The sequence below is a fragment of the Triturus cristatus genome, chromosome 8, assembly GCF_964204655.1.
Source record: "Triturus cristatus chromosome 8, aTriCri1.1, whole genome shotgun sequence".
NCBI classification, from domain to species: domain Eukaryota; kingdom Metazoa; phylum Chordata; class Amphibia; order Caudata; family Salamandridae; genus Triturus; species Triturus cristatus.
Genome location: NC_140591.1, coordinates 1385551491 through 1385566828, shown reverse-complemented (window position 1 = coordinate 1385566828; position 15338 = coordinate 1385551491).

The window sequence follows — 15338 nt, the reverse complement described above, 5'->3', positions numbered from 1 at the left end:
ACATAAAAAAACTGAAATCCCTGGTGGCCTAGTGGGGCACACAAAATTATTTTTAAAAAACAGCCGATATGCCCCCCAGGGGGCAGAAACAGCCAAAACAATGCTCCTCATAAGGAAGCGACCCTTGCCCAAGGGGTCGCTTCCGGCAAACATATCCCTGGTGGTCTAGTAGGGCACAATTTTAGAAAAAATTATCCTATCTGTCCCTCAAGGGGGCAGAAACGGCCAAAAACATTGCTCACCAAAGAAGAGTGACCCTTGCCCAAGGGGCTGCTCCCCGCAAACAGAAGAATTGCTTTAAAAAAATGTCCCTGGTGTCTAGTGGGCATTCCTGCTGCAGGATCGCACTATATGCGTGATTCTGCAGCAGAAATGCTTAAAAAGAGGCATCGGAGAAAAGGAAAGCCCTTCCCTTTCTCGATGCCTCTTTTGTTTAAAGCCCTCTCCCTGAGGAGAAAGTCACCTCCTCTCTTGCCGACGCGCTGGAAGCAAATGACTTCCAGCGCGTCCAGTTTCATGTAATGACGTTGGGGTGCACAAACGTCACTACCTGTCCCTGTGATGAAAAATCAATACAGTCAAATTTACACACAATATTGTTCTGTAAATTCCATCACCCACACAGGAGGGTTTGGCTACTTCCTTTATTAAAGCAGTGGGGATTTAGACAATGTCGTCCAGCCATGTTACGCCTTCAACTGCTAGAATCTGAACTGGTCTGTTATTGTGTTCTCAATTTTCTAAAATGTATTGTAAAACACAGGAAAAATCTGTAAGACAAAATGCTTTCGAAAACACAAGAATTGCTTTCTGTAAAACACCTGACTTTGGATTTGTGTAACTATTTCCCATGATTATCATTTTTATTGTATATTTGTATATTTTTGTGTGTGAAATGTACCTTTTATGGTTTTACAATTTGTAAAAACCGAATAAAGAAGTTTATTATTACTTCCCCCGTGGGTAGGTGCTATGACGGCTGGGTGCTGTCCGATGCACACGCCCACTGTGTCGTTGGAGGGCTCCCAGGCGTCCGACGCACGGAAAGGGTTAAGGTAAGTAATATCGATTTTTAGAATATCGAAGTCATTAATATAATTAACAAAAAGATATTTGTTTATATCGTTTTTTAATTAGTGTTATGCATTTTAGTATATATTTTAAATGTATAATTTTTTTGTTTAATTATTGTTCATGTTTTTTTGTATATTTGTCAAATTTTTTGTAGTTAATAAAATAAAATTAATAAAATGTTTTGTGCTGTATTGGGTTATGGGTTTATAGGGGTAAAGGTTGGAAAGAAATGTAATTATAAAACATGAATAATTTTTTTCAATTAATATTATTTATTTAATTGATAATTAATTAAGTTGATTGGGCTATTCATTTTTTTAATGTACATTTTAAGTGCAGGTTTATAGGAGAACATGGTGGGAAGTAATTTATTTGTAATTAATAATTATTTGTTAATTAATATTCACTAGTTCATTAATAATTAATAATGTTAATTGTGTAATTACTTTTTTTTAAGTTGCGGCTTGTGCTGTTTATAGTTGTAAAGGGTGGGAAGAACATTTATTTAAATTAATTAATAATTAGTTGTTAAAAAGTATTCATTATTTAATTGACAATTAATTATTTAAATCGTGTAATAATTTTTTTTCGTTCCATTTTAGGTGTGTGTTGTGGGGTTTATAGGAGTAAAGGTTGGGAAGTTAATTAATTTTAAGTAAATTAATAGTTGTTAATTAATAATATTTATTTAATTGATAATTAATCATATCATATTGAGCTATTAATTTTTTTAATGTAAATGTTATGTGTAGGTTGTACGGTTTATGGGGTACAGGGTGGGAAGTAATTTATTTTTAATTAATCAATAATTAGTTGTTAATTAATATTAATTATAATTGATAATTAATTATGGTAATTGTGTAATTAATTTATGTTCAGGTGCCGGTTTGGGGGTTTATAGGGGTATAGGGGTTGGAAGTAAATGCATTCAAATTAACAATTAGTTGATAAATAGAATTAGTTAATTAATTGACAATTAATTATTTTAAATGTGTTATTCATTTGTTTTTGAGTTTCATGTTAGGTTTGGTAGTGGGGTTTATAGGGGTAAAGGATCGGAAATTAATTACTTTTAAGTAATAATTAGTTCGTTTTTAATAAATACTTATTTAATTGATAAATAATTATGTTGATTGTACAATTACATTTCTTTTTTTAGATTTTAGATGTGAGTTGTGAGTATTGTAGGGGTATATGTTAGGAAGTAAATTAATTTTAAGTAAGTAATAAAAAAAATGTAATTAAATTGATAATTCATTATTTTAATTTTGTCATTAATTTTATGTTAAATTTAAGGAGTGTGTTGTGTGTTTTGTGGGGGTATATTGTGTGAGGTAAATCAAATATAATGAAGTAATAATTAAGGTTTAATTAATTATAATTAATTTGTTGATTAATATTTATATTAAAAGTGTAAATAATTCACTTTTTAAAGTTAGGTTTTAAGTTCAGGTTGTGAGTTTTGTGGGGTTATGGGGTGGGATGTAACTAAATTAAAATGATTTAATACTTTTTTGTTGTTAATATATAATTTTGAAATAAAAATATTTTATTTGTATGAACATAGGTGCCGATTCGGATCCTGGAAAAATTTCCCCCGTCCGAATTGAATCTGGACTTTTTTCCGTCCGAATCGTACAAGAAGCGTACAAACTGCCAAGTACGATTTGCATGGGAAAAACTACATATGAATCACATCCGGAAAAGTTCCCCACACGTCCTCGGGTCAGAAATTGTGTCCGACACATCCCCGGACGATTTACCGTATGAATCGGAAAAATGAAGTCCGACCGCGCAAGTACGATCACTCCCGTCCTTTCGATTTCACAACTGTATGGAAAAAACACCGTACGGACCGAACTCCCATAGCAACCATGGAGACACGTGCCCGCATACGCGCCGAACACCCCACCACAGACCCCGCATGTACGCGCAAAATGCCCGCCGGCCCCGGATGTACGCGCCGAACCCCCACCAGTGTATGCATGGAGCGTACCCCCACCCATGTATGCATGGAGCGTACCAACTCCCCACCCATGTATGTACGGACCATACCCACACCCCACCCATGTATGTACGGACCATACCCCCACCCCACCAGTGTATGTACGAACCGTACCCCCACCAGTGTATGTACGGACCGTACCCCCACCCCACCAGTGTATGTACGGACTGTACCCCCACCCCAGCCGTGTATGTACGGACCATACCCCACCCCACCAGTGTATATACGGACCGTACCCCCACCCCACCACTGTATGTACGGACCGTACCCCCACCCCAGCCGTGTATGTACGGATCGTACCCCCACCCCAGCCGTGTATGTACGGACCATACCCCCACCCCACCAGTGTATGTACGGACCGTACCCCCACCCCACCAGTGTATGTACGACCCATACCCCCACCCCACCAGTGTATGTACGGACCATACCCCCACCCCACCAGTGTACGTACGGACCGTACCCCAACCCGTGTATGCATGCAGCGTACCAACTACCCACCCGTGTATGTACGGACCGTACCCCCACCCCACCAGTGTATGTACGGACCGTACCCCCACCCCACCCGTGTATGTACGGACCGTACCCCCACCCCACCAGTGTATGTACGGACCGTACCCCCACCCCACCAGTGTATGTACGGACCGTACCCCCACCCGTGTATGCATGGAGCGTACCTACTCCCCACCCGTGTATGTACGGACCGTACCCCCACCCCACCCGTGTATGTACGGACCGTACCCCCACCCCACCAGTGTATGTACAGACCGTACCCCCACCCGTGTATGCATGGAGCGTACCAACTCCCCACCCGTGTATGTACGGACCCTACACCCAGCCCCCCTTGTATGTACGGTGCGAAACACCACCACCGATGGACGGTGCAGACCAACACCCTGCCCGTGTTCGTACGCACCCTACCCCAGGCTCACACACCAGCACCCTCACCCAACATCGGGCATGTACGAGTCGTACTAAGCCATAGCAAAGGACAGCACTGTACAACAACATGACCCATGTACGCACCATACAGAGGCTAAAAACACTCCTACTGAACCAGGACTAACCAAAAAAACACAAGGACAGTCAATCCGAGGCACACAACACCACAAAACATATCCAACAAGGCCAAATACATCCTATACACTGACCTGCAACTGACAAACAGATAAACAGAGGCCCAAACCACTACCACTCCTTATAACACACCCACCCAAAGTTCAAACACAGCCACACCCACAAATGGACCAATAAAAAGGCCCAACACACACAAACCATGATCCTTTGCAACAGATCCACTGCTGCCAGACCCCAGAGACAACGCACTGCACCATACTTCAACCATCAATACACCTTACACTTGCACTCCTTCACACAACCACCATCACAAACACACCCTCATCACATACACACACACACACCTGCACACCCACAACCATCCACAACCACACCCATCCACACCCCCACCCCCACAACCATCCACACCCACACCCCACACCATGCCCACCAACAAGAATCCAAAGTTCACAAACGACGAGCTGGAGTCCCTTGTCGACGAAATCATCAGAGTCGAGCCACAGCTCTTTGGAACATTGGTCAGACGGACCAGCATATCAGGAAAATCTGCCATGTGGGAGAGGATAGTCAATTCCGTGAATGCTGTTGGGGCCACCAGAAGGACCAGGCATGAGTGCCAAGCCAGGTGGTACGATCTGCGGAGGACGGTCCGCCGCAAAATGACAGACGAGCACAACCAGGCCAACATCACTGGAGGAGGGCCGCCCCGCAGACCGGTACACTACCATCCCTGGGAGGAGAAGGTGATGGCCACGCTGCCGCCGTTGGGAGTAGACGGACTAGAAGGAGTCCGAGAGCCTGGTGAGTACACAAACAACTCACCTCACGTGGGGGGAACGCCATATACAACCCAAATACCAATCATGCACGCAACCCCCCCAAAGCCAGCACCGGACACAACCACACTCAAAAAACACACACATGCCACTAGCGGCCTCCATGCCCCAAGCAAGGCCATGCCAAGTCACAGGCCACACAAAACACCAACACAAGACAGGATGTCCCCGATGCCGGGAGGGTGGGCCTCAAAACTAACATAGAGCAACTCTGAAGCACACAACAATGCCCTCAGCCCATATGGCTTAGGGCACAGCCTTACAAACAGTGTGTCCCCACACAGTACTGTTTTGCCTGCTAATGGTGGCCGCATTGCAGGACGACATGGGTATGAAGGCACAATTTGCACATAACAGCAGCCAATGAAGACGCAGCACACTGAAAGAGTGTCAGCACACACCGCCACAGCAGCAGCGCAGACTCAGACACACCGCCCAATGGGTGCCGGCAGGAAAGAAACAAACCCACATGAACAAGCCAATGGCGTTTGCAAGACCTGCAAACTGTGTGTGCCCAGGAAGCTGGGCTGAGGTGACAGAGGGTGGCACATAGAGGGAGGGAGAGGGGCAGAGAGAGGGACAGAGACAGAGGTGGACACAGGGAGACAGACAGAGGGAGGGAGGAGGCTGACAGAGGGAGGGAGAAGGGGAGATAGAGGGAGACGCACAGAGGGAGGAGGCTGACAGAGGGAGGGAGAAAGGGAGACGGACAGAGGGAGGAGGCTGATAGAGGGAGGGAGAAAGGGAGACGGACAGAGGGAGGAGGCTGATAGAGGGAGGGAGAAAGGGAGACGGACAGAGGGAGGAGGTTGACAGAGGGAGGGAGAAAGGGAGACGGACAGAGGGAGGAGGCTGACAGAGGGAGGGAGAAAGGGAGATGGACAGAGGGAGGAGGCTGATAGAGGGAGGGAGAAAGGGAGATGGACAGAGGGAGGAGGTTGACAGAGGGAGGGAGAAAGGGAGACGGACAGAGGGAGGAGGTTGACAGAGGGAGGGAGAAAGGGAGACGGACAGAGGGAGGAGGCTGACAGAGGGAGGGAGAAAGGGAGACGGACAGAGGGAGGAGGCTGATAGAGGGAGGGAGAAAGGGAGACGGACAGAGGGAGGAGGCTGATAGAGGGAGGGAGAAAGGGAGACGGACAGAGGGAGGAGGTTGACAGAGGGAGGGAGAAAGGGAGACGGACAGAGGGAGGAGGCTGACAGAGGGAGGGAGAAAGGGAGATGGACAGAGGGAGGAGGCTGATAGAGGGAGGGAGAAAGGGAGATGGACAGAGGGAGGAGGTTGACAGAGGGAGGGAGAAAGGGAGACGGACAGAGGGAGGAGGCTGACAGAGGGAGGGAGAAAGGGAGATAGAGGGAGATGGACAGTGGGAGGAGGCTGACAGAGGGAGGGAGAAAGGGAGACAGAGGGAGACCAAATCACCCTTGGGTGGTGTGGCCATGTCCGCTCGTCAGCAGGTGGACTGTGTGCATGTAGACAAGGTTTGGCAGTGCCTTAACCCCCCTTTCAACCTTTGATAAACACTAGGCCATGTGTCAATCTGTGCACGAGTACATCCGTGCTGCAGGCACAAACAGAACCTTACACCCAGTATACCTACCCACTGTGTTCGTCAGAACCCTGTCACAAATTGTTAAGTTACCTACCTGCATTCTCAAATAGCATGGAATAAACACCATTTGGCCACGTACAGTGCAACATGTAAGGCGGCTCTGCATGGCTTTATACGCCCGCTCACTACACTGCTGACTGCGTTCCCAAAAGATTCTTCAACTAAGATTGTGTCACACATAGGTAAAGTGTCGAAAGCTGTGGCCTAGGGACATACCCATGCACAAGTGCACTGTGTGAGGAATGCTAGCCAAATCCAACCACCCAGAGGAACTGTGCCAAATCAAAAAAGAATGAAACATGGATGTCGCATGTAACACAATTAACACTGTCTCTCTCTCACACAGGTCAACGTCATCGATCTCCCCCCAACACTGGGGGGGAAGACTCACAGGACCAGTCTCTGCGTGAAGAGGACCCCACCGGCAGCGACGACTCTCACCACTCCGTGGATGACCCAGACCAACCTGGCCCCTCTGGTGTCCAACCACCTGCAGCACCTGCGTCAGGTACAACTGTGCCAACCACCACCCCCATTCCTGCCACATCCCAGGAAACACCCAGGAGCCCTGCCCGCACACAACAACACAGCCAGTCTGTCCAGGAGGGACAAGGTTCTCCTGGCACCCAGGAGGAGGCAGGCGACACCGCAAATGCCATCCCTCAGGGGTCCCGGAGACCCGATGTGCCCACAACGGCAGGCCAGGCGCAAGTGGGCAGGGGTGGTGGGAGTGGAGGACGGCGGAGGCGCGAACCTGCCCAGTTGGCTCAGGACACGGCTATGGCACACGTCAGAACCATCCTGGACGCATACCGGCGTGACTCCAGAGGCATCGCCCAGGTAGTGGGGACACTCAATGAGATGAAGACCCTGCAGGTTGAGCATCATGCCAGGATGGAGGCAAGACTGGCAGAGCTCTTGGCGGTGCACAGGGACGTGAGCCAATCCCTCCATCAAATCGCCCAAAGCCTGGCAACCCCTCCCTGTGCCACCAGGCGTAGAGCAGCACCAGACACAGGGAGGGAGGAGGAGGGGGATACACCTGATGGAGCGTCCCTTGCATCGTCAAGGCAGGCGTCTGAGGGTCCCCGCAGGAAGGTGGGTCATCCACGAAAAAGACCGTGAGAGTCAGTGGAACATCACCATCTCCCAGGTCACCTGGCCTGGCACCTGGCCCTCTGGCCCAACAGCAGCACAGCAGCAAAGGACATTCTCTGCCACATGGCCTTGCTGGTCACTGTCTGACCAATGTTGACAAAGACTGTGGCACAGACTCTGATGACTGTCAATGGCAAGGACACCAACTCCCCCTATGAACTTTGGATTCTACACTCCCGCCAAGCACCTCTTGTCACCCCCCCAAACACGTACCGCAGCACTAATAAAATTCATCACAATCACAAGATGATGCCGTCATTTTGCATTATTCCACTACATGTGTGTGTTGTAAAGTCAAACCATGCATGATTTCTGAATTAACTTCAAACATCCATACCATGGGGTCTGAGTCTGGCACAGGACACACATAGGTCACAACGTACCATCCAAGACAGACATGGAGCACCATACTCACCCGTGATGGTCCCAACCAGCTGAGGGGGTGCCCGCACAATTGTGCCTACAGACCTATTTAGAAGAGCAACAGTTATGCGCAGAGGTCAGGGATCATGTGGAGTGTCCTGGGGTGGGAGTCCCAGGTATGTGTAGACACGTGGCAGAAACATGTCCTGCATGCTTGAGTCAGGTGGATGTGGAGAATGGTGGGCCAGCCAAGGTTGGATGCATGGAGATGGCACAATTGGGTGTTGGATCACAGTGCCACAAGGTTGTGTTGTGGTTGTGGGCTGCATCCTGAGTGTGTGCGTGGATTGAGAAGGTCATCCTGCAGCTGGCAGTGATCCACTCCCCCCATCTCTGTTGGACGTTGATGTGGCCTGGTCGCCGGATGTAGTAGCAGAGCTGTGCAGATGCACCCTGAATGTGGACAAGTATCATGGGATTTCTAACGCACATGTCCGTAGAGTGCAGGGTAGGAGTAGACACGGATGTCATAGTTGACCTGGGGGATGGTCTCCCTCTTGCCTTGAGGTGGATGGAACTGGGCATCTTGTGCATAATGCAGAGTGTGCTGCCGCATGAGGCACAGATGCTGCTGATCAGCATAGCACATGTCAGCAAGCAATCCACAATGAACACCAGCTCGTTTCCGTGGACACTGGGTGCCCTTGCAGCAGGGCCTGCAGCAGCATGCGCCATGTCAAGGAAACAATGCCACAAGTAGCACACAAAGACAAGGATCCCAGGAAGGAACCATGCAAAAGGTGTATGTCAAGGAAGGAATGTCTGGTTCAACATGGCACACACACACACAGTGGAGACTGACATGCCACAAAACCTACACAGCCATGGACATCATGCACAATACAGAATCTAATCCCTGACAAACAGCTTGCATCTTGCTACTCTACACATAGACTCATATGCACCATCTCTGATAACAATGCCAGACATGCCGCATGCACAGTGGCAACAGACCACCATTGACAGAGATGAGGCACCTTGGAGGCAGAGGGACACCTTTATTACTCATGTGTGTCGGAAGGCTAATGCAACTCTGTCAACACATACACAGGTCATGTGGATGAACACGTGGGACCAACACTGGCACCCCCCTTACCACCACAGATGCTGGAAATCCATGGCACTGGCACACAAGTGACGGATTACAGCTAAACACCCCCTGCTGCTCACGGAGAGCCTGCTATACACCATTGAGCCCCTAATGGGGAATTCACACACCATGTCAACCCGGTGCAACCCGTATGTTTCCGAGGCCAGTGTTACACACATTGATGGCTCCATCACAATCCCATTACAGATGACTGTCACCAAGTCTGACCATCAATTCAGGTGAATTCTGCTCCAGGTCATGTGCCCCATGGTGAATCTACATGTATGTGAAGTATCCAAACATGAACAGGAGCAGTGCACACACATTCAAAACAAATACCACTCCCAAAAAGCCGTGCTGCATCCCTTACCCGAAGGAGATTTTCGAACTTGTCTGTGCATGTAACGCTGATTCAGCACATGTTGCTGTGTTCATGAGGAATAGCAGGAGCACAACAATGCCACCAGCAGACAGCATGCGCAAGTACCTGTGGATGGGAGACACACCAGAAGTCAGCCAAAAGAAGCACATCCGCATGCATGTGCATGTACTCGACACGTATTAGGTTGTCAACATGCGAGGTGACAATGATGACTCTGGAACAACATTCTTCTATTGCACCATCACTCGAGTGACACATCCAAATACCTCTGACTCACTTGCAGATGGACACACACATTGCAACACATGCCACACACAGCCAAATGCGTGCACACTCAGACACTGGAACTCACCACTAAGCAAAGAAGTCGCGTATGAGCCGACTCCGCATGTCCTCTACCGCCTCTTCCTCCTCCACGTCACTTGCCTCGTGCCCAAGCCCTTCATCCTCCACGGGTGGATGGTCCTGCTCATCTGGATCCAGGATGAGTGGCACAGCTTTCTCCACTGCCATGTTGTGCAGCATGCAGCACACGAGGAATATCTTGCTGACCTTCACCGGTGCATATGGGAGTGCACCACCGGTCTTATGGAGGCAACGGAATCGGCTCTTCAGGAGGCCAAACGTCCTCTCTATCACTCACCTGGTCTGCCCATGGGCGTTGTTGTAGCGGTGATCGGCAGCCGTGCTGGGGTTGCGGAGAGGCGTGATCAGCTATGGCAAGTTGGGATAGCCAGCGTCCCCTACATGGAAACATCATGGACAACAGTGGGTCAGGAGAAGCAGTAAGACAGGAAGATGACGTTAAATACAGGACTGCCAGAGTATACCCACCAACAATACATGCTCGTTCGTTGCACAGCTGCAGCATCATTTCAGGCACCCTGCTACGCCTCATGATGTACGCATCGTGTGCTGATCCTGGGAAACGAGCACAGACATGTGAAATCACCATGTTGGCAAGACACACCGCAGGGCATTAATGGAGTGGTAATGCTTGCGGTTACGGGAGGCTACCTCCTGTGCCTGTGGTGGTACCAAAGCCACATGTGTTCCATCTATGGACCCAATGACATGGGGCATCCCTCCCAGGGCATAGAACTCACGCTTGACAGCTGTCAACTGCTCAGGAGTTGGGAATTTAATGAACTCATCAAGGTGCTCCAACATGGCCTCTAAAAAATCATGCAGAACACGGCTTAACATGGTTTGGGACATCCCACCGACATGGGCAATGGTATGTTGAAAGGTACCCGTGGCCAAGAAATGTAGGGCTGCCATCACCTTCATCTTGGGTGTCAGTGCACCAGGATACCTGTGTAGCGGTTGGAGGTGTGCTGCCAGCCGTGTCGTCAAGTCCACAATCAAACGTTGGGGAAAGCGGTAGCGGCGTATACAGTCATTTTCCCGCATGCCAGCCAAGTCCGAAATTGCTCGAGGGAGAGGCAGAGCCCTGCAGTGAATTAGAAGGGACAACGAAGAGTGAGTACAGTACACCACCAATGTCAATGTACTGAGCATATGCTCAACAGGCAATACACATATGCTACATACAGAGTCAGGTCTGTGCAATATGCCCTGGACACGTATGCCAGGCATGTGACACTCCTACCAAGAGCCAGCTACAAACGTTGATTCTCAACCTCAATATGCCATGCCATGAAACTAGCTGTGGGCCAGTGTAAGTGAGCAGGCAGACGCATTACAGGAGTTACAGACATCCAAATATGTGCAGAGGAAGGATGTTTATTGTACAGACAGGTTGCGGAACACTAGAGGCACAGGTCACATGTAATAGAAAAAGGACAGACCACACACCTTGCCATGAAGGATTACATGTCAAGACTGATCACACATACATTGAGAGTATGCAGATATGTCCTTGTTTTGAAACTCCGTGTCGATGCATACATACACACCTTACATCGGATTACACATGTGTGCTGGTGTGCGTAACAGTGTGCCATGCCCATCTACACACAGACACATGTTGGTTGCAGCAACAGCAGATGCATTTGACCAAACACCTACAGCAAATCTATGGGAACACATGACACACACATGACATAGCTACAGCGTGCAACGCGGGCATTCACTTGTCAGGGGTAACATTCCGTGTACCTGGCATCAGGGGACATTTGCGGGTGTCGGTGACTGTGCCATGCCAGTGACGCATGGCCCACCAAGTCAGTACTACATGCACACATGTCAAAGGAGTGAAGGGGATGTGTGGCACATGGGGCACCATCACACGTGACATGTGTACACAGCCCATCATACTGTAATTAGCTTCACACCTCAGGAGTATGGTGCCACATCACAGCCTGACCCACCTGTGCCCGACACATGTAGTACTGCACAGACGATGCCTTGATGTCCAGCCTTGGCCATGTATGACAGCTCAATTCATTCCTGTGTTCCGCCTGTCACCACTGTCAGGTGTGAATCCCACCATACATACGCTCCGAGGGCGTGTGTGGGGTCCCTATCACTATGGTGGTGCTGGCGTATGCGTACGCCATAGTGATACGGACCGTACACACGTGTGTGTACGGTCCCTATCACTATGGCGTACGCATACGCCAGCACCACCATAGTGATACGGACCGTACACGCATGTGTATGGTCTGGACTACTAAGGCGTACACGTACGCGAGCACCCCCATAGTGATAGGGACCGTACACGCGTGTGTACGGTCCGGACTACTAAGGCGTACACGTACGCAAGCACCCCCATAGTGATAGGGACCGTACACGCGTGTGTACGGTCCGGACTACTAAGGCGTACACATACGCGAGCACCCCCATAGTGATAGGGACCGTACACACGCGTGTACGGTCCGTATCACTATGGTGGTGCTGGCGTATGCGTACGCCTCAGTAGTCCGGACCGTACACACGCGTGTGTACGGTCCCTATCACTATGGCGTACGCATACACCAGCACCACCATAGTGATAGGGACCGTACACACGCGTGTACGGTCCATTGCAATGCATTTGGGGTGCCCTAGGGCTGTGGGACGCACCGTACCTGTGTTGTGACATAGGATTGCCATAGGGGACACATGAGGGACAAGTATAGGGGGCTAAATGCATGCTGGTTGTCATGGAGACCGAGTTTCAGGTTTGAATTTTGCATCATGTGCCCAGCAGAAGTCGGTTGGAGACAATTTACTTTGTTGCAATGTGGTTGTTGACATTACATCATGCTCAATTTTAAGACCATGCAAAGCCTGTCACTGGGGTAGTTTTAAAATGATTGGACGACACGTAGGATGCAAATGTGACTGAGCCAATCACTCTGTACTCCTGTAAATGAAACAGGCCAGCAAGGAAGATATAAGGCATCCAGGTCCCTTGAGAGAGCACTTGCCTGCACATCCTTGCATTACACACCACTGCTGCTGCTTGTGATTCCTCTGGCACCATGTCCAGGTCTGGGGAGAGGGCCCAGCCATTCACCATGGAGGAGAATATGGCGTTGGTGGATGTGATCCTCCCACAGTACACCATGCTGTATGGTCGACCAGGGGAGCAGGTGAGTGCAGACTCCGCTAGCTTAAACTGTGCCCCTTTTAGTGACTGTGACTTCTGGCATTGTGTCCAGGTGTGACAGACATGCAGGGTTCTTCATAGTGGGTCCCAGGGGGGGGGGGGAGGGCTCATGTCTCCCATGCAGAGCATGCTGTAGTTCCTGTGTGACGATCACTGCATGGTGCATGCCGCTTTCGGACTGCCTCATCCTCCTGGAAATGTTGTTTCTACAGTCCTGATGTGAGTCTGTGCTCCCCCCAGGGTGATAGGTGCCAGGACCCACTGATGTGTGTCTGTTCAGTGTACCTGTGGTGAGAGTGTGCAAATGATGTGGTCGTCCCCTGGACATTGGTGTGTGTGTGTGAGTCCCCTGTCATGTGGGTGTGTGCATATGTGGAGTGTTGCACCCCAGCTGCATGTGGGATGGATACACCCTGGCCATCTGATGTGAGCAGGGAGCTGTGCTGGATGTCTGCCGTGCTGAGACAGCCCCACATCTGTGACACCCCCAGTCTAGTGGCAAATGTGCAGAGTGAGGTTTGTAGCGGCAGTTGCCTATGCCAGGTGATTGTTCTGTGCCTGTGTGTGTCTGTGTACTCTGCTGAGGTAGCGTAAGTGGGCTGAGGCATGTGACTGCTTAGGGGTACTATTCAGATTCCTGTTGTAGCTTGGGATGCACAGTGTGAGCCTGCATCATTGATTGTGTTGCACCCCTCATGCCACCTGTGTACTTTCTATGGCACCTACTGCATTTGTCCATTCCCAGGAGGATGATGTCACTATGGCAAAGGTGCAATGAGTTGGCTGCATACTATGGCCAGTTCAAACATGCATAATTTGTAATATGTGTGTCTCTGTATCATTGATAAGGTGGATTGATGTATTGTCACTTTTGCATCCTCACATCCCAAGGGGGAGATCTGGAAGCGAGCCGTCAGTGCCGTGAGGAGGACGGAGGGTCGGAAGCGGCGCCTAGCCCAGGTGAGGAAACGCTGGCAGGACATCCGGTGCTGGACGCAGAGGATCACATGGGTCCTGCTGGGGGACTCACCTGTGAGCCAGAAAAACCGTGGGCGCCGGCGTCTGACCCACATCCAGAAGCGTGTGCTGGCGGTGGTCTTCCCCGACTTGGACAGGCGCTTACTGGAGAAGCAGCAGCAGGAAGGGGGTAGGTACATGTGTGTTTGTTGTGTGTGACCAGCTCTTGGAAGTGGATACACTGCCAGGGTTTAAATGTGCAGTGCATATCCTGTTCCACAAAGTAAAGCGGTGCTGTTCTTCCTCCCTTCCCCTCCTTGCCATGTGTTCCCTGGTCTGTGTGTAGTCACTCTTGCACAAGGTCATCTGGGCTGGCAGTTACTCCAAGTGCCCAATGCTTGCAGCATCATGTGTGGGGGTGGTGTGTAACAGGTTTTTGCACGTTGCCTGTGCCCTGGCCAGTTCTGTCATTGTGGGGTCCATGTTAGTTGGCACTGATGCTGAGTCCCGACATGGGAGTGTGTGTTTCATATGTACTGCCTTACTGCCTGCATGTCGAATGTTGTGCCCTCTGACATGATGTGCTTGAGCGTGAGATGTGCATAGTGCAGGGATGGTGGCTTGTGTTCCAGTCATATCCATCCAGGGCCATGGAGTAGTGTGGCCACTACAGTCCCCTGGGGCACCTTTTCCTAGGTATCATGTGTGTCATCAGACAATGTGGACATTCTCTGTGTCTTCGGCATGGTTTGGGCCCTGTGGCATAGTACCATGGCCTCATTTGTATTCACGTATTCTGTGCTACATGTGTCCACTGTACAGGGTGACCTAAATTAGCTGGTGCATACTCACAGGGGCCAGTGCCTGTGTGTCTTGGTACAACTATCTGATGATGGTTGTTTGTCAGTGATATATGTGGACAGGCGCACCAGGGGTAGTTTGTGTGCGATCAGGATTAATTGCAAGCCATGTGTTTCCATCCCAGACTAAGAGGTGTAAGTACTTCATCTGTCTCAATCACATTGTCTCAGGTGGGGGGGGTTGGTGCGACCAAGGCCTACATGTCCAAACCTGAAGTCTCCTTGCTCGTTCTGGCCAGTGTGTGATGTTTGTGTGGCCAAACACTCAAGGTGCAGTGCCCCAGTCATGTTGGCCATGTTTTTGAGTATT